Source organism: Gymnoscopelus braueri, assembly GCF_963280865.1.
Source record: "Gymnoscopelus braueri genome assembly, chromosome: 2".
Lineage (NCBI taxonomy): Eukaryota > Metazoa > Chordata > Actinopteri > Myctophiformes > Myctophidae > Gymnoscopelus > Gymnoscopelus braueri.
The window spans coordinates 56,159,518-56,181,367 of NC_137604.1; positions in this window are offsets into that span (position 1 = coordinate 56,159,518).

A 21,850-nucleotide genomic window follows, 5' to 3' on the forward strand; every position below is an offset into this window, starting at 1 on the left:
GCAAGCACGCACGTGACGTTTATTAAATTATGGCCGATAAATGTATTCTTTGGTAGATAAAATATAATCTTGCCGGTCATGGTGGCCGGCTCAAATATTGCCAAGCGGAAAGTCTCGCCCATATATGACATGTCACTATGACTCAGACACAACCATAAACAAACCCGATGGCTATATATGGGCATGTATGGAGATGCAGTTGTCCAGTGCACTCGAGGGAGTGCACTGCCCGGTCGTTCGGATATGCCGTTGTCCAGAACTGGCAATCCGACCGACATGTCCATATATAGGCATATATGGATATCCGGTAGTCCAGAACCGCCGATCCAACTGATAGGCCCATATATAGGCATGCATATATGGCCATATACTGATGACATCAGGGATCTCCATATATGGGCTCAAAAGGGACAAGGACTGACAGATACAGATATCTATACAGTACAGTATGGGCATAAAAGGGACATGGGCAGACAGATACAGCCCAAACGTCTAGTTACTATAACACCCTTGGGAGCAATCCACACTGGCAGCTGTAACTAGGTGCGCTGCTGTGTGTGTGTGTGTGTGTGTGTGTGTGTGTGTGTGTGTGTGTGTGTGTGTGTGTGTGTGTGTGTGTGTGTGTGTGTGTGTGTGTGTGTGTGTGTGTGTGTGTGTGTGTGTGCGCGCGCGCTGCGCGCGACAATAGATACCAAAGGATACAACCCTGTAAAGAGAATCTAATTAAAACTCGCCACAAGGGACACATCTCTCTCTCTCTCTCTCAAACACAATGAACACTCCAACTGAAGGATTGTTCAACAGCTGACTTAATCCTGTCGCCTTCGAGCTGCAGTGAAAGATAAAGATATATAGAAAGAGAGATGAAAATTGAGACACAGAGAGGGGTTTCTGATGCCCGTGAGCAGGGAACAAAATTAACACAAACCAACCGCCAATGGCGTGTAAGATTTCCTCTTTGGCTTGTAAAATTACGGAGATTACCCAGACATTCTGGAGTGTAAAATAAACATTAGGAGCCACTCCAGCTTCCTGAATTCCTTTATTTTCATATACAAGAAACAGTTGTCTGTTTGTGATTCTGTCTAAAGAGATACTTCTTAAAGAGGTGCAGGCACTTATAGTATATAAGTGCGTGTGGGTGTCCATTTGTAGCATGAGATATATGTTGCAATTACATAGCCTGCAAGCAATCAAGCAATCTCACCAGGCGAATGTCCTTAAATGAATGCATCCGAAAATAGTCAGCAAGTGTATTAAATCATCTAAAAGAAGAAGCGTTTTCAGTGGCGTTGTGGCACCGTCATAATCAGAGGGAGTCGCATAACATATTTGACGCGCGCTCGCACACACACACACACACACACACACACACACACACACACACACACACACACACACACACACACACACACACACACACACACACACACACACACACACACACACACACACACACACACAGTGAAGTTGAACCATTTTCAATGTAATGCGTCCCAGGACCCACAGGTGATCTTTTACCTACATAGTCTCACTGTAACTATCTGAATAAAGCATGAAAATGCCACCAATACATTTGAAAGAAAGGAAATCTTTAGTCTTGGCAAAGGTGTGTATCAACACGATCTGAGTTACTGTAGTGTAGGCCATATTGCATTATCAATGATCTATCTTGTTAATACATGATCTGGGTCGTGTTTTGACAACGGAAACACAAACGTCTAGACGTCATTCAGTGTATGCCTCTGACTATATCAGTACCCCCAACTCTAAACACATGTCAGAGAGAAGGATTGCAAAGAATGAAATGAGTGTAAAAACTTGTAGTGTGAGTGTAAAAAACATCATGAAAGCTATGAGTGCGATTATTTCATGAGACATTGGACAATGTTAGAAATAATGAAAACATTGGGTGTAACAGTAGGACACACAGTCAAAAACTGATCTGCATGTTAACAAATTCGTCAGTTCATTCACTGCCTCCACATAGTAACGCATCCGCCGCCGTGCTTGCCATCACAACCACCTGTCCAAGGTGATCGCCCTGTTTTACACAGAACCACAAACACACAGAAAGAAAGAGAGGATTACACATCGGGAGCAACACAACAACACTAGCATTCTTGTGGCGTTGTCCTCTCTCAGCATAGGCGCTCTCTCCCTAATTAAAGCTCAGACAAGCAAGGAGTGTTTGTTTTGAAGCTCAATGTTTAGCATGCATAGGACGGAAAAAGGAGAGGAGGAAAGGAGAGAAAAAGAGGATTCAGAGAGCTTACGCAAATCTCTCTGGCTGTCTCGGATTGATATGGGGTTCGTTTGTTGCGTTCCCGCTTTCTCTTGGCCATTCTCCGTCTTTCACTACGGTTCTGTTGTTCTTTTGTTCGGCTCATGACATTGATCCATGCCACCCCCATTTCTGTACGTGTGGCGGCAGCAATCAGTACACCACAGGAATGCGCCTGAGGGTAGGTATATAGGCACGAGAGCCAACGGCGGTGATCAGAATGAACACGCTGAGCAGGCCCAGATTAACACAGTGTGGTGCCCCAGATGTACCCCCCCCCCCCCCCCCGCCGCCTCCTACCACAAAAACAAGTGAAATGTAGCCTACTATATAAATAACACATTTAAGCCTATATTATAGCCAAAGTACAGGCTCACCACACACATGATAGGCCTACCATAGATAGACATGGGCATACAAATGCCATATTGGCCCTTACACTGATGCTAAAATCGGGATCCAACACCCAATGCAACAGATTATTTCCATCATAAATGGCCTGTATGGGGACTACATGCAAAACTACTACAGGGTATATCTAAACATATCATTTTCTCTCTCTCTTTCTCTCTTTCAAGCTCTCCAGGCCTCTGTGGTGCTGAAACATACTACGTCATTCAGAAGTATGCAGGTTACTGAGTGACGCACAACACATCAACATAAGCCTTACCTTGAGAAAGAACAACCTCATTCTTGACTTTGCGCATGCAAAGTCACTAATTAGATCCTCATAAAATAACCTGTAATGAGTGGGGCTGCAGTTCTCACTTCCTCATCGACCTGACGACAATCTCCCAGTTTATGACACCAAACAAAAAAGCTTGTGATCATCACGGGTGCATTTTTTATTGTGGCAAACATCAAACACACAACCACACAGTGTTAACAGAACTGTTACTTTTCAGAATTCAAAGGAACGTACACAACTACAGACACAAACAGCAAACACAACCCAACAACACAGAACACAGTCCCTGGATGTCTATTCCAGGCACATTTCCATGGGATTCAACCAGAATAATGGCTCTAGCCCCAAGATGCCGACAGGCAGTAAACCTGATTAGATGTTTTGCTTCTCTGGTGCTTCTGTTGTGTGAATGGAACTCAACAGAACTACACTGGAATCAATACAGCCACAGGGGAATACATCAAATTTAACTGAGATTACTGTCATGATTTAGACACTCAGTGAGCGTCAAAGTGCATGATGTTGACGATGTGCCTGAACATGTATGTGTTTTCACAGCCAAGTGCTCCACAACATTAATACATTTTGACTCTCTCCTCCCCCTCCCCTATAGTTGACGTGACTCCATATTTAGGCGTATTTGCCGATTCGCCTGGACGTCAGGTATGTCCAGGCCACATATGGGCATTCTGTGCGCCCGCCACAGACACTGCCCGCCTGCCACAACTTGAACGTCTTATATACTGTATACTGTATATTAGGCCGATGCCCATTGGGAACCGGCCTTTTTCTGAATACGGTCCCTTCATTTGCACATTATTTACAATACATGGATTTTGGAGGTACAAGCATATATTACATACATATTAATACCTAGAATTATGTTATAATGACAGAGGCTTGCAAAAATGCATTATTTGCAACCAACTAGGCCTGTCCCCGACTAAGGATTTGTATTGTCGAATGTGATTGGCGACTAATTGCCAATAGTCGACTGGCAGTCGACTAAGGACAAGTGCATGATTCGACTGAGATTGGCAGTCGAATCAGTCTGATTCAATGCCAATCTCTCAGTCAAATCATGCCAAAAATATGTTATGCAATAGAGGAACATTCCATTTGGGCTGTAGGGGTGCTTAGTGTCTGATTTAACATATACTATTGGTTTCTCCCAATAAATCATGATGTATATCCTATTTTTTGGCAAACTATTAGTTAATTAATATAAGAAACTAGGCCAATCTCTCAGTCGAATAATAAAAAAAAAGAAATATATATATATATATTTTTTTATAATTCGACTAAGAGATTGGCAGTCGACTCAGACACCCCTCGACTAATTAGTCGACTATTCGACTACCAGAGGTCAGGCCTAAAACCAACATATGTACTCAAGGAAAGTCTGTTACTTTCCAGTTTATCATCTGTCAGGACTCAGGACTCTAGGCTAGAAGTGATAAACTCTGCGGCACCAAAAATGCACGACGAAAATGTTTGTGTGCACCTAAATTGTGTGCTCCTATACACAATTTAGTCGCGCCAGTGCAACAAAATTTATAAAGTGGATATGAGGGGGCTCTTTCACACACACACACACACACACACACACACACACACACACACACACACACACACACACACACACACACACACACACACACACACACACACACACACACACACACACAAACTCTCAATCTCTCTCTCTCTTAAATTTTACTCAGTGTGATTTCCCCGGAGTATGTCCACGAGAGCCAGTGCTATACCTCAACCTTAACGCTGACACTCACTCCCAATACCAACTCCAAGCCTGTGTGTGTGTGTGTGTGTGTGTGTGTGTGTGTGTGTGTGTGTGTGTGTGTGTGTGTGTGTGTGTGTGCATGTGACTGGAGGTGCAACACAGTGGTTCACTCTCTCTTCCATCACTACAGGGATGGGACATGGCCTTATGATCTAATCACTAGTTGATCAGCTGTTTGGTTAAATCAACTGAGCAGCATGATGAAAATAGATAAAGGGGTTTTGTGGGATTTCGATTGGCTTATCGAGTTATTAACATTTAAAGTCCAATCCACGCTCTATAATATCTAGAGGGCGGATTGCCCCGCCCCCAGCTATTCATTTCTATGAAAGTTGCTCAGTGGCGTTTGAAGCGCCCAGAAGTCTGCCGGAAGTATAATATTGGGTTTATTGGGTCTATGCCATAGAGTCTGCCGGAGGTACCAATATTAGGTCCTGAGCAGGCGCACAAGCGGTAGATGCGGGCAGAGTAGCATTTTATATGCGGAAGTGTTGCAATCCCAGATTTGGCCACCAGGCGACGGCCGCTTCACTGTTTTACCGCTGCTCTGGGGGCTTGGCCAGGATGCAGACACAAGAGCAGCAACACTTTAACAACGTTAAAACTGTATTTGCTGTTATATGTTTATTTAAGATGGAAATGTTTGTGAAAAGTTAAACAGACCCATTTTTTGACGATAGGAAATGTTGCATTGAAAATTTCTGTCAATTAATTTCTTTCGGAATGTACAGTATGCATATATAATTATTATTTGTTGAGGGAGGTACATCATTGCGTGGTTCGAGGCCATGCCGCCAGCAGATTTCGAACGCTATTCATTTAGGGATCACCGTTGGTTCTAACGAGCAACTATATCCCTCTGATTAGCTGATTAGTGGCACAAACACACATACGCGCATGCACACACACACACTTCATTTATAGGGTTCATTCAGTCTCACATGGGTGGGGGGGGTGACTCATTATGACATAAATTCAATATGTAACTTTCTGCTCCCATTTTAGTTATACACTTAATTAAACAGGATAGCTTCTCAGGATTTTAATTAGGGTGTGTGTGTGTGTGTGTGTGTGTGCGTGTGCGTGTGCGTGTGCGTGCAAGTAGCTTTTCCCAGGGCTGAATAAGAGGAATTAAAATAATCTAGTATACACAATTTATTTTTCTCTGTCACTCCATCCGCTGATAAAACAGCCTCTCACTCTCCTCATCACAATCCCATTTCCTCCTCCTATCACTCCCATTACTTTTAACTGCCTGTAGGTTGTTTTCCGTTTCCAACAACCCTCTCAGTATTCTCTCTCTCTCTCTGTCTGTCTGTCTGTCTGTCTGTCTGTCTGTCTGTCTGTCTGTCTGTCTGTCTGTCTGTCTGTCTGTCTGTCTGTCTGTCTGTCTGTCTCTCTACTAACCCCCCCAACACACACTTTATTTGACCCAACCTGGCTTTCTTTATGCCTCTGCATCAAAGCAGCTTGGTCTTAGATTAAGTGGCAAGCCCCAAGACTCCTTTATGAACACTTGCGTGTGGGTGAACGCACTAACACACACACACACACACACACACACACACACACACACACACACACACACACACACACACACACACACACACACACACACACACACACACACACACACACACACACCAAAAGATATGACTGAGCCAACGAATGGATGAGTGAATGTGCAAGCAAGTGTGTTTTTAAGCACGTGTGTGTGTGTGTGTGTGTGTGTGTGTGTGTGTGTACACATGTGACACAGGTCAGGGAATTGTCTCTCCTACCAACAGAGGCCATGTGGAGCCTGTCTAACCCTCTGCTTCTATGTGTGTCAGACAGACAGCGAGCAAACCTCCTTGAACCATGCTGTCTGTCTGCACAACACTGCTGCATTAGGATGGACAGGCGGGGGCGCTGCTGAGCCTGGAAACCAAGGACAGGCTGCCATGACTCAGAGGAAGATGTAGTAACATGGAAACGTCAGTCAGTCTCTTAGCAGTCTGTATTCTTAGCACCTTTAATAAATACAGTATAGGCTTAGAGTTGTGTGTGTTCGTGTGTGTGTCTGCAGGGCTTCATACAGTAGAAAATATGGATTGGGGAAACTGTTAACACGGGTATTCCCACTACATTTTCCATTTTACACACTTATCCACAGCGACTTGCAAAGTGCAACCAACAGGATAAGTGGTTGAGTATTTAGCGTGCTATGAAATTATATGTGCTACAAAGTAACTAGGCCATTCTTTAAGCCCTGCAACCTTACTAGTGGGGAAAATAATGAATTGAAATGTTTAAGTTGTCATTAGTGGCAGAATTGGACACACACACACACACACACACACACACACACACACACACACACACACACACACACACACACACACACACACACACACACACACACACACACACACACCAAAATCAGTAAGGTTCATTCTGCAATCTTCCTATTAGATTATGAGATATCTATCGTGCAAAGTCACAATTTTTAAGCAAGCCGGCACTCTTCCTCTCTCTCCCCACAAAAAAAAGTACAAAAAAAATGGAGACTGCACAAAAACTAATTGCCACCACTTCTTTACACCCGTAAACATGTGACAATGAAATGTATTCTGATTCTAAAATGTATCTTAAAAACAGCTTAGTGTCAAAGTAGTGTCAAGTACAGTATGCAACAAGAGATATCAACATCTAGTCCTACACCACAGAACCTCTGCTCACATGGATTTGATTTGATTTTGATAAAAGATATACCAGTAAAATCACAATATAACTTAAACCCAGGATGACACATCAAAGCGTAATGAAACACTGTAGTGCTTAGAAATTGTATTAAAAAGTGTCATTCTTCATGTTGGGATATGACAGTATGGAGTTAACCAGGATGAAATGGGGAATTCATCACTATAAAATGTGGCATCGTGGGTGGAATTGCTAAACATCTCTAACAGCCACAGTGGGTGGAGTAGCGTATACACATTATTCCAGTGTATCCTGTACATGTTGTGCAAACAGGACACGCTTAGATTGGTTTTAGTAAATTGTCCGTAATGATACATAATTTTATAGGGATTAATTAGCCTAAGTGATACAGCTATGAAAATTGGATGATTAACTGTAGTTCATATTTGACAAGGACTGTTTGGATCACTCAACGATGTGTGCTGTATTTAAATCAGGATGCTGTTCAACACAGGCTGCAGCTGAGCTGATGTTTGTCATTAGTGTTCTCTATTTCTCGGTTTCATTGACATAAACACATTCCTTTACATTCAAGATTGGTATTATGGTGAAATGATTCAATTACAATTCAACACCCTCAGTAGAATGCAACTGTTCATAGGTAAGCCTACTTGGTTATTGCTACTCTGGGGTTAAGGGAGTGAATGTCAATATTTATGAAGCTTTAATGGTAAAACTCAAGCCTCCGTGAGGACCTGAACACTGGATGTCTCATGCTGCAACGTTCATACTTTACTGAAGCTCTGCCCTCAATACCGTTTTATGTCCTAATCAATATGTCAACAGGATATTCAACGTTGACACTCCACAGTAATATACTTTAGCATGTCGTTCTTTTAAATGTTCTTGTTTCATTAACTAGGAACAAATATTGTAAGCATTGCTTTTGTTATCATATATTGGTAATTTTAAAACAATGTTGATGTTAGCCTTCATTCCACGAGTACAGACCACGCCTTCAAACCAAACATTGTTTAACATTCTTTATTTAGAAAAGAAGGAGATGGACCTGTCAGGAAAGGAATTGGTTATGCATGGCTTAGGAGATGGAGGGAAGGAAGGGAAGGGAAGGAGGGTGGGAAGGAAGGGAGGCTTTAGGGGTGGGGATGTAGGAGTGGAGATGGAGGAGGAGCTGATGTGTAGACAGGGAGGTGATGAGGAAGGGGGTGAGGATGAGGGAGTGAAGACAAGGGGTACGATTTATCTAGTGAGGAGGGTAAGTGAAGGATGTAAGGTGTGAGGATGGTGAGAGGATGCCTAGGGTGAGGTGAGCTGGAGGGAGTGAGAACAGAGGAAGGGGAGGTGGGGATGAAGGGGCATGTGAAGCCTGGATAAGGGGCGCAAATGGGAGTGTGGGACGGAGGGCGTCGTGGCCCTGGGGAGGGATGAAGGACGGGGCCCAGTGGGGGCGCGGCCCTGGGGGAGGGAAGGGCGAAGCCCTGGTGGGGGAGGAAGGGTGTAGCCCTGGTGGGGGAGGAAGGGCGTAGCCCTGATGAGGGGTGGAAGGGCGCGCGAAGCCCTGAGGGGGGAGGCATAACCATGTGGCTCCAGGGGGGGTGGAGACCTGAGTATTTGGCTTAGGGTCTGAGGAGATAGGCGTCCGTCTTGGCAGTAATCTGTGGACGCACCATCACTCGAGACCCCAAAAGAGAAAGCATAATTAGTCATTAATTAGAACATTTACTGGACCATGGATATGTGGGCGTTCCTAAGGTCTTGGACATTGGTTCTAAAATACGTGTGTATGCTTGAGAAGTCCAACGCCCGTTGGTGCCTCTTCTGGATGCAGTAGAAGCAGCACCGATTCGGAATGAATGGCCGGAGAAGTTACCTACGGGGTATCCGGCTTTGGTAGGAGTGAGAGGGACGAAGGGCGTAGCCCTGGGGAGGGAGGAAGGGCGAAGCCCTGATGAGGTTGAGGAACCGGTGACGGGTAGCGATGGAACGGGTGTCTGTGTTGAACGGTTGAGTAGGAAGGGCGTGGGAGGAGCGCCTGGTATGGAAGTGATGGACCAAGGGTTCGTAAGGGCTGAGATAGGAGTTGCTTAAACAGATGGGAGTCGTTTGATGTTTTGTTGTATGCTACGTTTTAGCACTAGACATGGGGTGAGGTGCTCCAGTCAGAAGTTAGGTTGTTGCTTGGTTGGTTGCTTGGTTGGAAGACTTGCGAAGTATGTTGATCCATCCAGCGAGGATATCGGGAATGTATTGCTGGATGGTAGGGTGAGGAGCACCGATGGAGAGTTTGTTATGGGGTTGATAGGTAGGTGTGTTTTATGGTCATGGCGTTGACCAGGGATAAGTGACGTAGGGGAAGAGCGTGATGAGGTATGGGGACAGAACGGTAGGTTGAAGGTGGAATTGTTGTTGACGATCCGGGCAATCCTTCTGCTGGATACTGGTAGGACTGAGAAGGGTGATCTTTGTTGGAGATTAGGTTGGCTGTCTGAGTGTATAGAACAGAGCGGCTGGTCAATATAGGAGCCCAAAAGAAGCCGCGACAATGGTCTGGTGGATTCGAACGGTACGTGTAATCGAATGGCTTTAACTGGGTAGTCGATTCTTGTAATCGAATGGCATCTTCGGCTACTTTTTTAGCAATCAATGATCTTTGCATCCTCTTCAGCTGACTCCTCTGTGGATGGATGAATGAACAGAGGGTGAAGGGATGGAGGGAGGCGCTCTGTGCCGAGGGAAGGGGAGGCACGCAGTGCCGAGGGAGGGAGGAACGAGCGGAGGAAGGGAGGGAGGCACGCTGTGCAGATCCGAGGGAGGGAGGCACGCAGTGCCGATCCAAGGGAGGGAGGCATGCAGTGCCGAGGGGCGGGAAGGCAGGCACGCAATGCCGATTCAATGGAGGGAGGCACGCAGTGCCGATCCGGGGGAGGAAGGAACGGGAGGAGGAAGAGATGGAGGGAGGAACGAGCGGAGGAAGGGAGGGAGGCACGCTGTGCAGATCCGAGGGAGGAGGAGGCGCACGGCGCCGGTCCGAAGGAGGAGGAGGCGCAAGGAGCCGGTGGAGGGAGGAGGAGGCGCACGGCGCCGATCCGAGGGAGGAGGTGAAGGGAGACGCATGGCGTCAGGAGGAGGGCGTGCTTTGCCAGTCCGAGGGAGACGCAGGGCGGCGGGAGGAGGCGGCGCGCAACGCCAATCCGAGGGAGGAGGCATATGGCGCCGATCCGAGGGAAGAGGCGCTGGTCCGAGGGAGGGCGGGAGGGATGAATTGGTGGGAGGAGGGGTGAATGATGGATGGAGGGGAGGGATGGATGGATGAAGGCTGCATGGGACCAGCTGGATGTTGACTTGATGTAGGCCAACGTGTGCTCTGAAGTTGAACTGCGGTTGCAGGGAGAGACATCTGATGGGGATTTGGTGCAGGCGGTCTCTGGCAGCTGTAGTGGTGTTACTGCTGTGGCAGTGCCGAGTTGTGCTGGATTGGCGCAGATGCTCTTGGGGCAGCCATGATGGACGTCGCTACTGCGTGACGATCCTGGGGCTGTGGAAGGTCCCGTCGTTGCCGGGTAGAGGTGGAAGCCATGTGATGATGACTGCTGTGGCTGCTGTGCTGGGTAGAAGGGCAGCTAGAGCTCGAGGCCAAGAGCGTACGGTGGCATCTGTACAGCGGCTGCAGAGAGAAAAGGGGGGGGGGGTGACACACAAGGGTGGGGTGGGAGGGAAGAAAAGAGGAGGTTGCTCCGAATGCCCATGACCGTTGGGGGGCATCTGAGTGGGGGGTGAAGGTGCTAGCCGGCCCGGTGCAAAACACCGGCTGACTAGCGGCCTCGGGGACGGAAGCAGGGGAGAGACAGGGTTAGAGGGAGGTTGGATGATTGTGCAAGGGGTAGGATGACAGTGAAGCCTGCGACAACGGGGATGAAAACCTTTGCCAGGAGGTTTGGTAAGATGGGGGAGGGATGGGGTAAAGGGGGATAAAAGGAGGGAAGGGAGGGGGGAGGGAGCAGGCACGGGGGTGAGGGGAAAGCATGGAGTAGTGAAAAAACGGCCTGGTCTGCTGGACCGAGGCGGTTAATAGGTATAGCGGATTGGCAATGGCTAAATGTGAGTAGCAATAGTGACTGACTACAAGCCGAGTGGTAGAGTAGTATAGCATTAAATGCTATAGCATGAGAATGAATGGGAGGGAGGATGGGAGGGCTGCACGATTATGGCCAGAATGATGATCAACAGTTGTCGAGGACAATATTGAGATCATGATTATTCATTCATTTTAGTGACAATAGTTTTATTGGTCTGTCACGAAACATAACACAACTTTCACGTAAATTCCTCGTACATTCCTGCTCATGTACACATTTTTAAGCTCAGTGTGTCATACATTTAAATGTCAATAATCAGAAATGTTGATTTAATTGTGGGAGTTAATCGTGATTACGATTCAATTTGATTAATTGTGCAGCCCTATGGGAAAGTAGGATTAAATGTAGGGATGAATGAGGGGCTGAATGAATGGAGGATAGAAGGATGGGTGAAAGGATGAGTTAATGATGGGGAGACAAGATGGAGAGGGATGTATGATGGGAGGATAGATAGAAGGATTGGTGGAAGGAATGAATGAATGAATGTATAGCAGATTGCTTCATATCATAGCCACAATAAATCAGCTTGTTATTGTATTCAATCCTTCCAACATCGTACGAATAAATGGTTGTGTATGAATGTTTGTCGATGGAAAACAAATTCTTCATTCAAGCTGAATAGGTTCTTAAATGAGGGTGGACCTACTGAGGTACTACAAGAGTAGTGGAATAAGTGTAAACATGTTTTACTGTTATGATTAATAGTAACATGTGGTGATTATCTTTGTATGAACTTGATTAGCACAAATTATTGAAGCAATGCTTGTTGCCGTTATGCTGTTATGGTAACATCAAACTGACTTTTGATGCAAGTATTTCGTATAACAAATCTATTGCAAGTAGTAGGAGATGTCAGGCTAAATAGAAGGATGTTTAAGTGATGGGAAAAAGAGGGGCTGGAAGGGTAGATGGAAGTGGGGTGGGGAGGAATGGAAGATGAATGGGTAGATGGATAAAGTGGGGGGGTGAAACAATGGAATAGATTAGAAGGGGTGATCAGGCATGATCAGACAGCATAGTGAAAACAAAGCAACACGCAGGGCAGTATGAAGTGTTAAATATGAATTGCATGGGTAGGCTACTAAGCCTGCAGGAGGGGAAACGTTTGGTATTGTCAGGATGTTGGAGTAGACTTAACTTTTGTGTGTTGTTGCGTTGGTGGAGCGGGGAAATCATTTGGCGCGGGCTCGGCGCAGGGCAGCTCTGGACCTGAGTGTGACGTCACCGAAGCGCAGCGAGGGTCCTGTGGAGTGAGCCGGTTTTGAAGAGGTGAAGCGGCAGGGAGAGAAAATGAATTCTCCGGTCGCGGTGGTGTCTGTATCCCGCATCGTTGGTGGGTGGCGTTGTGAAGTACAACCGGGAAGTGCTGTGACTCGCGGCCCGCGAGACGGCATGGACCGGGTCGCTGACGAATCGTGGAAACGGGTGATAGTGGGGATTGGGTGGGAATGTGGACGGTTGAAACAATATTAAAATTTGTATTAAGGAAGCAGTTTGTATATTTGGATCCGCTGAAGTCGATCAGAATTCGTTCTCATTTCCAAATGCAACGTTGGTGGGTGGCGCAATGCACACGGATAGCATCGCTGGAGTACGGGAACGCCGTGGGTGGCGTCTGTCTGATGTTGCACCGAAGGAGGAAGAATGCTGATGTGGTCCACGGTACGTGATGAATAATTACTTTATGAACGATCGGCGATTTGGCGGAGAAACACGTTAGGAAGCGGCTTGTGTGCGACTGAAGTCGCAGATTGCTTGAGGGAGTCGTTCTTCTACATGCGAAGAACAATGCACGAATGGCAGGCGGACCTGGCAGGTTTAAATACCCTCACTTATTGGTAGAAGGGGTGGAGTTCAGGGTGGAGAGCGATTAGTTACCATGGCATCGGTGCCACTGTGAGTGGCAAGGGTGGAGCTATGATCGGTTACCGTGGCGGATAAGTCGAGGGAGGAGTTGGCTCGGTTACCATGGTGATCGATCAAGCTTGTAACCTAGAGAGTGAGCTAGGAATGGAAATAGATCATGGGAGTAGAGTGAGGGGCAAGGTTAGTACTGTAACAATCTCATTGTTTGAAGGCGTAGTCTTCCTCCTGAACATACATTGTACCAACTCCATTCGAACTGTCAACCAAAGGGACAAACAACAACAATAACCCCACAAAACCAGTGTTTTGTTTGTATTAAGGTACACTTGAGATAAAATGTACCAACTTAAGAGTAAACAAAGACGTGAACAGCTGGGTTGAATAGTGAAAGGAGCTGAATTTATATCTAGTTCAATCCACATCAAGGCCAAACCCATTCCGATTCCAGAAAAAATAGAAAAGCTAAATATTCTCATCTATTAAAGGCTAGTAGTCTCTCGTGCCTGACAACTCGACCAGAATCTTAATGCAACAGAGACTGCACAAGTTCTGCATAGAAAGCTGTCATCTTATTGCCATTTATCATGATTAGAATCCCATTATCATCAGAGGGTAAGTTTTCTGTGGGTGGCTGGAGTCTTGGCGAGCTTCCACTGCCAACAAGTAACACACACTTACACACATGCACTATACACATATAAGGGCACACACACAGCTACAGTATGTAAGTACACTACACATGCCTAAAAGCTAATATTACTCTGTGTGTGTGTGCGTGCGTGCGTGCGTGCGTGTGTGATGAGTTGCAGGATGTAGAGTTTGTTTAATGTCCCTTGGCATGGCCCGGAGGAGAAACGAGGGAGCCAACACTGTGAAATCCTAGTGTTCATTGAAGTCGGAGCGTGTAAAAAATGGGTAAAGCTGACTCTCAGGGTTAAATGAAGACTCAGGAGTGAATGGTACAGCAGTTAGAAAAAGCAAGTCATGGCTAAAAGGTGAGTGGATGGAGGAATAGAAGAGAGGAACGGAGGTTAAAACGGAAGGAAGACTTCTCTATTTGTTCATCTCCCATGATAGAGTGAGATACTACACGTATACTATAGCTACTTTTTTTCTTTTTTTGTATATACTTTTTTCATGATGCTTTTTTTGTACATAGTGGTATTTTTTTCTCTGTTTCTTATGTTGATTTGAACTGTTTGGTTGCTACTATATATGTCTATGAAATTAATTCAAGGACCCCAACGGAAACAAGTCCGCAAGGACTTTTTTGGTCGGACCTTTTAGACAAAAGTATTATAAATGTAACTGTGCTGTTTTACATTCTTTTGCCTAATAAAAATTGTAATCAATCAATCAATCAATCAATCAATCAATAAGGTGCATGGTTCATCTTCTCTCTCCCTCTCTTTCTCTCTCTCGTGTTTGTTTACATCTGTGGTTCTCTCTTCTTTTTTTTTACCTCAGTACCTCCTTTCCCTGATTTATGAATCCAAGTACCCGCTTTACTCAACTACAATATTTTGCTTAGAAAACTTTTTGATGTCAACATGTTCAAAATAAAACAGTATAACGGCAAATAAGTATTGCTTTCTAATCAGTAACAGTGTGGCAAAAAAACTAAATCCATCATTTGAATGTAATGATCAATTTCACTGAAAGCCTTGGATCTGGACCAACTCCAATGAAGGTATCCATTCCTCTCCATATCCACTGAGGGAATTCTGTCTTCCGCTAGAATTTTATCCAGCCTGGCCAATCTCCCTTCTGGGTCTCTGTACATTATTATTATGTCTGCTTATCTCCCCTCTGGGGTCTTTTACATTTAAAAGCCTGAACTCCCTTTCATGTCTATGACTTTCATCCATGCAAGTTAAAAACAATTGTGTTTCACACTTATGTGATCACCTTGGAGAATATTTTTCCAACAAAGCCTTTGTTGTGGCAGAACAAGCTCGGTATCTGGGAAATGTGCAACCTAATTCCTCCCTCTCCCTCCTTTAGGGCGCGCTCCCACCAAGAGTTGGCTGGCCGCTGTTTGCAGAATCTGCCAATGCATTGTCAATGCAAATGCGTTGATTCACGCAAGAGCAGATTTTTCCGCTTGTCGCGCAGACCTTGCGTTTATCTGCTCTCCGCGACTAAGCATAAAACTGCTGGAGGCAGGAGCAGATTTTCTCCCTCTGTCCAATCGGGTGAGTCGAAGGCGGACCGTCTCAAGACTCAGGAAGCAACATGGTGCTCTAGGCAGAAGGCAGTGCGGGCTACCGGGAGGGTCCTGAAAGTGAGTGACAGGCGCGACACTCCCGTTTTTTGGAATCCGCTGGCTGCAAAAAACTGTGGCCGCGCACAACCTGCGTTTAACAGCGGCCAGCCAACTCTTGGTGGGAGCGCGCCCTTATACATGAATTGTCGCTATGAATCAGCCCAAGAGCCGGATTCTCTACAGTCCTGTTTAAAATAAAACAGCATGCCACAGTTTTATCATTAAACATAAAAAAAATGAAAAGAAACAAAAAGGCCAGACCATTCTATCACACACGCATGTTTCCATCCTTGTAGTGGTGGAAAAAGTAATCATTTTTTAAAGTTTCAATACTGCTGTGTATAATACTCTTTTACAAGTAAAAAGTCCGGTAATCAAAATTTACTTGAGTCAAAGTACAAAAGTATCGTCATCAAAATGTATTTAAGTACCAAAAGTAAAAGTACTCATTGTTCAGAATGTCCCATTTCACAAGTTGAAAATGAATGAAAATCTTTTGAAAATAGCAAATCTAGTGAGCTTGTAGATCGGTTATTGTCAAATGGCCGAAATATATAGGGCTGAACAGGTTAATGTATGTTTTGTGATAATAATCCAAATCTGCAAGGTAACTAGTAACTAAAGCTGTCAAATAATTGTAGTGGAGTAAAAGTACAATATTTGCCTCTGAGATGTAGTGGAGTATAGAAGTACAAGTATTGAAAATGGGAAATACTCTAGTAAAGTAAGAATTCCTCTAAGCCTTAAGGTGTACTTAAGTACAGAACTTGAGTAAATGTACTTAGTTACTTTACACCACTGCTTGCAATAACAATGATGGAATCAGGTATACTACTGCACTGCCAATACACACACAGCTGCATACTCTCCTGATGTGCACCATCTCTTGCTGTGCACACGTGTACAAGGGTTCGTAACTGATTCTCCTGTCACCGTGGTGATGCCTGATCAATAAAGAATAACAACAATTGATTACAGCTCTAGTAGAGAACATTCTGTCGACATCATTCTGTGATGCAAAATCACCATCACACTCGCACACAAACACACACTCAATGAATCTTTTTAAATGCATCTCGGCAACAGCTACTGTATACCATAGTTCTTATAGATTTCTGCCTCTAACAAAAGCCTCCGACTGTGTGCGTGTGCTTGTGCCGTGTGTGTGTGTGTGTGTGTGTGTGTGTGTGTGTGTGTGTGTGTGTGTTTATTGTTTATTGGGCTCCCCATTAGCTTTTGCCATGACAAAAGCTAGTCTTCCTGGGGTCAGACACAGACAAACATTTTAACATAAACATTCATTACATCATCTTTACAATCACTATAATCTAAATAGAAATAGAAAATAAAAAGTGCAATAAAGTAGTACAATTAAAACAAAATCTCTTTATAACACATTAAACATTGTGCGCCTGGGGACTAGTACAGGCTTGTTTGCATCAGGTGTTCTTTTAACTTTTTCTTAAAGGTGAATTTTGTGTTTGTATTAATTACAGTATGCACTTATAGCCTCTACACACTGTACGATATTTGACCCGATATGGCTCTCTGGGATATTTTTGGGTGATCGCCGAGAAAACCACCGATCTCAGTCCAGATTGGGCGTTCCTCGGCGAGGTGTTGATCACGCAGTGTGTAAGGTACTCCGAGAAGAAACACCCCGATAAAGTACGGTCGGCGAGGGGTTCCCGATAACTTTTAGATTTCAAACTTGTTGGATAATTGTGTCTATCGGCCCCGATCTAGTGCACGCTACAGCCAATGAGAGCACATTACATTACAGCCACGCACCGTTGGCTACTCCTCCCGCATAGAACCGCAATATTACCGTACAGACAGTCCAGTCCTGTATTAGATAAACATGATAAACAGATTGATAGAGTGAGCGAGCCTGCTCAACGATGGGGCTGTTTATTATTAGAGAGGAATATAGCTTGCAGACAGAGAGAGAGAGAGAGAGAGAGAGAGAGAGAGAGCTGTGTGTGTGTGTGTGTGTGTGTGTGTGTGTGTGTGTGTGTGTGTGTGTGTGTGTGTGTGTGTGTGTGTGTGTGTGTGTGTGTGACGCAGGTATGTGTCTCTGAACAGTATTGCCAGGTTTTGCGCGAGAAATAAGCAACCAGGTCTAAACAAGCCCAAGAAACACTTTAAACCTATATACAAATAAAATAGCCGATCTACAAGCTCACATCGCGTCGCAGCTATTCTCAAAGAAAAAAAGCAACATTAAGAAATAAAGCCAAACAAGCAACTACACTTTGGAAATAAGCTAAAAGGAAACGCAACCACCAATATTTTTTACATGCAACTCGCTTATAATAAGCGGACACGGCAACACTGGTTGACCTTTGAAACGTTTGTTTCAGAGAGGGAGAGAGAGAGAAATACAGAGAAATTGAGAATTATTTAATGTCAATCATTAGCGTCCTGTCTTGGTCTCGCGCATATATCACGGGAGCCTTTCACGTTTTCGTGAGACGTTTGGAATAAAAACAAATGTATGTATTGGGTCGGGATCACATCGTGGTGAAATATCTTGCAATCAGTGAACCCCTGTCGCCGAGCAATCAATCGTGCGAGAATCACAACGATATATTTAGCCCGATTTCAAGAGAGAAACTTGTGCAATGTGAAATGCTTAACGATCTGTTCACTCGCCGACCATTTCAAATGTCGGGCAGTGTGTAGAGGTCTTTAGGCAATGAGTTCCATCCTATTACAGCTCTATAGATAGTAGTAGATTTGAGAAGATTTGATCTCGTTTAAGTGTTACCATATCACCCGTGTGTCACTTGCCCATGATGTGCACGCATATATACATACTGTAAGCTATGGTTGAACAAGCTGAGGGTGTACTGCAGGACATACAGTAACTCTAGTATGAATTAACATGAATATATAACTACAGAAGGAGAGAGAGAAAGAGTGGGAGAGAAGATGAGAATGGGAGAGGGAGAGAGAGGGGGGGGCAGAAGGGGAAGAGAAAGACAGAGAGAGAAGGAGAGAGAGAGAAAGGGACACAAGGGAAAGAGTCAGATCAAACAGAATATTTGTGGCGGTCGGATCGATAACTAGGTGAAACAAACTCTGACCTTAGACTCCTACATGCTCATATGATGGGATCAGATCACATCACAGATGTCAGAACAGAACAGCAAAGCCCCCCGGAGCTGTGAGAGGTCAAAGTTCAGCTTACATACTCTGTGAGCTATTTACATGTCAGTCCAGCTCACTGCTCCAAAGACCACCAGAGACCACCATCCTGCAGCCCTCATATTAACTACTTCATTAAGTAACTAAGTACATTTATTCAAGTACCGTACCTCAAGTACAATTTTGAGGTACTTTTACTTTACCGGAGTATTTCCAATTGTCTATACTTTTACTTCTACTCCACTACATCTCAGAGGCAAATATTGGACTTTAACTCCATTACTGTTACTCCTGTTCTACATTGCAGTATTGATACCTTTACTTAGGTAAAACATTTGAGTAATTTTCCCACCACTGTTATAGCACCCTGCACTATGCTCCGCAGGTCTGGACCTGCTACAATGTATCCCAGTTAAAGTTTTAGAACCTTTTTGGTCAGATTATTTTTTTTAAATATATTATTAATTTATAGCTGAACTCTTTATTTTATTTGGATCCTGAGCTTTGTTGGGAAAGGGACTTTCTGTACGAATTGTGCATTTGCTGTCGGATATAGTTAGCCTATACAGGAGAGGTTAGCTTGGGATAAGCTTTTGCAAAGTTCTCTCTCTCTCATCAGTGTGTGGGCATGCAAGAAGCATCAGTGATGGATGTGTGTGTGGCAGCTAATTAGTAGAGGATAATTAAAATATGTCTCTGTCTTTAGAATGCCTAACGACCACAGACAGAGGACGCACGCACGCACGCACGCACGCACGCACGCACGCACGCACGCACGCACACACACACACACACACACACACACACACACACACACACACACACACACATAAATTAAACCGCACACGCTGGCTGGTGGGAGTGTGTTATTTCAGCATATAATGGAGATGGTCTTTTGAAATGACTGAACACAATGACTGACAGGTTGAAAGAGAAAGAGAGAGAGCGAGAGAGACACAGATAGACAGAGAGAGAGACAAAGAGAGAGAGGATCAGATATAGAAAAGAAGAAATGGAAACTCTTAGAGATACACATCTGGGACATTAATCATCATCAGCTACACGCACACACACTGCATTTCTGTTTTTCAGTCTCTCTCTCTCTCTCTCTCTCTCTCTCGATAGCTGCAGACAGAGAACAGGTGCGTGTGGAATATAAAGCTGGATTATTTGGTCCAGTCTGTCTCCCTCTCAAACACACACCTATGAAAGGGCTGGTTATAAATTGGCGTAGCACATGGAATGTACACACTGACACTACAGACACTAAAACTTTACCACATGGGTGCGTTCGGATAAACGCACAGAGAATCTGCTCTGTATTTGGAGTGCTCTGGCGGTGACTTCACAGTGCACACTGTGGAGGGTAATGTATTGCTGCTTCGCACCTCTGTGCCCGTATATGTATTCACTGCTTCCTACCTGCCCTGCTCACCGTGTGTCAGTTAATAAACAACAGTTTAATGGCAGCAATGACTGGCAGTATAGCACTTGTCCTGCCTTGTTTAGCATGCATTTAGCCTCGTCTATAAGGCATTTAGCTATTACTTCCACCATTCATTGTTGTTTTCATCAGTGCTCAGAGTTAGTTGTTCAGTGTTAATTTTAAAAGCAACTTTTTATTTAGTTTTTCAGACTAGCTGACAAGTGTGGGGGGGGGGGGGGGTTTACCGACAGCAGCCGTTTATGAAAAGGTTTACTAAGGTAATAAAATCAAGTGTAAAGTACGCCCAAAACCTCATTGATTTAGAAGGTAGAAGGTGAAATAGCGACATCTGCTGGGCCATTAAAGGACGACTTCACCGCTTTTCAACCTATCTTCATATAATAGGTCCTCACTAATACTCATGATAAAATGGTACCATTTTTTTCTACTCGGTCTGTGTCTCAGAGGAGGGCTGTGGACAGTTCAGAGTCCCGTCTACCAGTGACATCATCAATGGGGAATCCAAGCTAATAGAAACTGCAGGCTTTCTATTCCTGGAAAGTTGCAATGCAATAAAAGAAGCCATTGTTCTCGTGTTACTAAAAATCGAAATAAAAAATGTGAAATCTTGTTGGAAAAAAAAATCATGCCTAACGATGATGTCACTGGTAGACGGGTTTCTGGACTGCCCACAGCCCTCCTATGAGACACAGACCAAGTAGAAAAAAATGGTACCATTTTATCATGAGTATTAGTGAGGACCAATTATATGAAGATAGGTTGAAAAGCGGTGAAGTCGTCCTTTAATAGGCACAGCAGGCTGAACGAGAACCCGGAAGTGAGCTTCAATTCCAGCGAAGGGGGTTTGCCCCTTGGTGTCAACACTGTCTCACTTCCCAAAATTCATATTGTGACTTCTTGGGACAGACATCCTGAAGAAGTCCAACGGTGCCTTCCTGGGCACTTCCACATTCCGGGAATGCAGAAGTGTGCAGTTCTCAAACCCAAGACTTAAAAGGGTGTCAGGTCTGCCAAAAAACTGTTAAAACGACGGAGGCCGTCTAAAGCGGACTTGAGCCACGAGAGGCACCGCCGAGTGAGCCGTCAGGCAAGCGAGTCGCCGTGCTGAGCGTTGCAAAGTCGGCTTGTACCGACTCAGCGGTGTTCAAGTTAATGTCCCGATAATGACAGAATCGTAACTCATATCCCCCCTTGTCAACATTTTTTTAATGCTGATGTCAGCTCCACTGAATAAACAGTATCAGATATATAGTTGGGTCATCTGTGGCACTTCCGTGACCGTGGAGAGCAAAGGTCCGTTTCTCAATGGATTTGTCATCTAGGAGGGTTATTAAACAAATTTAGCCGGGGTGTCTTTTTAAAAGGGGCGGGGAAAATTTGTGAGAGACCAAAATCCAAAATGGCTGCCGTGAAAATGAACTTTTTAATGGTTTGACCTACAAAGATGCACAATACATGGTTTCAGAGCATGTTTTGGTCAAGGAATACATATTTGGTGTTTATATAATG